This window comes from Arachis hypogaea, chromosome 1 (genome assembly GCF_003086295.3).
Source record: "Arachis hypogaea cultivar Tifrunner chromosome 1, arahy.Tifrunner.gnm2.J5K5, whole genome shotgun sequence".
Taxonomy (NCBI): Eukaryota; Viridiplantae; Streptophyta; class Magnoliopsida; order Fabales; family Fabaceae; genus Arachis; species Arachis hypogaea.
The window spans coordinates 103,099,422-103,102,224 of NC_092036.1; positions in this window are offsets into that span (position 1 = coordinate 103,099,422).

A 2,803-nucleotide genomic window follows, 5' to 3' on the forward strand; every position below is an offset into this window, starting at 1 on the left:
TTGTGAATGATGTGAATGATAGGCCCAATAAAGTAAAAATACATTACACTCCTAAATTACCTATTTATGAGTTAAACTCCAAAGTGGTCTCTAAGATTTACGATTTGCATCAATTTAGTTCCTGACTTATCAATTGTACCGTTTATGTCCCCGACTTTGTTAAAATTACACCAGAGTCGTCCCTCCCCACATCTCCGGCCAAATTAACTGCCGCCGGCAGTGACATGGCGCTGAGGTACCACGCTGACGTAGATAACGGCTAACTGAGGTGGCAATTGAAACTATTTGACCCAATCTGGTCCTTTACCTAGTTTTAACCCTATTTTCTAGCATGACATCGTTATCCCTCTTCATCTTTTTGTCTCTACCCAGCAACGTTCTTCTTGTCTCTGCCCAGTAACGTTCTTTTCCTGCTTCCTTTTTGTTACTCGTGGAACTGAAACGAAAACTATGATTGGGTGTCCGAGCCAGGGTCAAGGAAGCTCCACACGATCGACGACGAGAACGCAGAGTCGGACCAGACCGTCGCGGGTGCCAGAGAGCTGTGGATGCGGCTGCCGGCCCGTATTTCGTTGGTCCGGAACAAATACCAACCCAGATAAGCCCTAGTTCGGTTGTTCGAATTACAATGTGAGTTTTTGGTAAGAAAAATTGTTTAGTGATTTTCTGTTCTTTACTTCTTATCATATCTCATATTCAGACTAGGGGCAAAACATGATGTGGATTTTTTCTCTGGGCTGATGATGTAGAAGAAGAAGAAGAACATGAAGGAAGAGTGGATGCAACTGTAGTTGACAATGAGAAAGTGAGAGTCAATTTAGCCCGGAGAATTGAAAAATTGGAAGCTGAAGTGAGGACCCAAAAATATATGATACAATTCTTAGGCATAGTGGTGTTTTTCGTTGTAGTTGTTGTATTGGTTATGACTTTGAAGTTCTTACAATGTTATGTTGTATGTAATGTGTTTATGGATGAATAAAAGTAAGAGTTGGTTTTTTATCTTCAGTTATATTATACCCTGTTTTTAATAGACTAGTTATCATAAAGAGAAATAATTACAGATCATCTGGCATCACAATAGCATAATGCATAATAACAAAAGTAGCAAAGATAAACATATTTGAGTAGCAAACATTAACATGTTTGAACTGTAAATATTAAAGGAACAAAAGAAGTACCACAGCTAAGATATCAAGGCTGGCAATACAAAAGTTTTGACAAGCAACCTACACAAAGCTACTGTCTATTAACTGCCTTTAACAAAACAATCAAGTAGTGTCCTAAACATCCTGATGTCAAAGTCATTAATTGTTCTTTTTTTTTTGTGCTTTGAAACCGGGAGTTGGAACAAACTTCATAAAATTGGCCAATCTGAAAGATGTTGCCTCACTGGCTCATTGCATTGGATCCACAAGAATGGATTGAGGTAGTGGTGAGCTCCTCCTTTTGGTGGGCAACTTTTCCGGCCTTAATGGTGCAGGTGCAGCAAATCCTGTTATGTCCTACAGCAGAAAAATAGCTCAACACATGAGCCCAGATAACAACAAAAATATATTTTGCTATGTTGTGACGTCAAGAACTGTATTACCTGTGATCCTTCGTAATTTGGTTATGATATCTCAATCTCTGCAGCAGGAGATTTATCAACTGGTGCAGCAGTAGTATGAAATTGAGGGCCAAGATCTGAAGCAAAAATAGCAGTATGAGGTTGAGGGCCAGCCTCTAAAGCAGCCTTTGAGTTGGCTTTATCTGCAATAGCCTTTACAGCTGCAACAGCAACAACTACATACTTCATCCAGTCTCTTCTTTGAGCACCCTCTTTTAGTATGCCCTTTTACCCCACAATACCTACATGTGAATGGCTTCAAAACCCTTTTCAAACTTCCACTTGGTTTGGCTTTCTTGTTACCATTGTTTCCCTCATCAGCATCTTTTCTCCTTTTTTTTGTTAGAGCTCCAGGCCTCCTCTTAATGTTAGGGGCATGTGGCTGAGTGTATATGGATTTTTCCCACAATGATTGGCCAGGAAGAGGGTTAATGTGATGGGCATAAGTCTTGTTGTATGCCTCCATAGTACACAGTTGGTGACAAAAGTCTTCCGACCTCTTGTTTATCCTTACAAGGGTAGTACAGGCATGAACACATGGAATGCCTACAGTTAGTAACAAAATGCAGAGTAAGACAATCACAGTCATCAAAGTATACAAATATTAATAATTAAGTTAAAGAGATTGATAAAGGTCACCGGTTAGCATCCATAATTGGCAAGTGCATAGTCTTTTTCCAAGATCCATGACCATGTTTGTTGGATAGCCATGAACTTCGAATTTTTCATAGTCTTCATTACCGGTCCAGATAGGCATCCAGTTCTTTGATTCTTTTCTGATTTTATCTAGGCGACTTTGAATTACAGGGGGGAGCATGCCAACATGATTTACTAGTTTTACCTTATTCTTCGCAATATTTTTCATCACAAACATTCTCATCTCCTCAAGTAATGTGATGATGGGTTTGCTTCTAGCCTCTTTGATTCTTGCGTTGAAAACCTCACAGGCATTGTTGCAAATGTTGTCCAGTTTTGGCCTATGGCTGAACTGGGACTTTGTCCATGACTCTCTAGGCCATTTGTTGAGATATGCCCAAGCCTCCTCGTTCACCATCTTAATCTTGTTCAGATTATCAATGAAATCTTGGAATGTTGTTGATCTGGCACATTCCTAAAGCAATCCCCTCAAATCAAGGTCCTTCCATTGTTTGTTGAAATTCCTCCAGATGTGCCAAACGCAGAAATGGTGGTGAACTC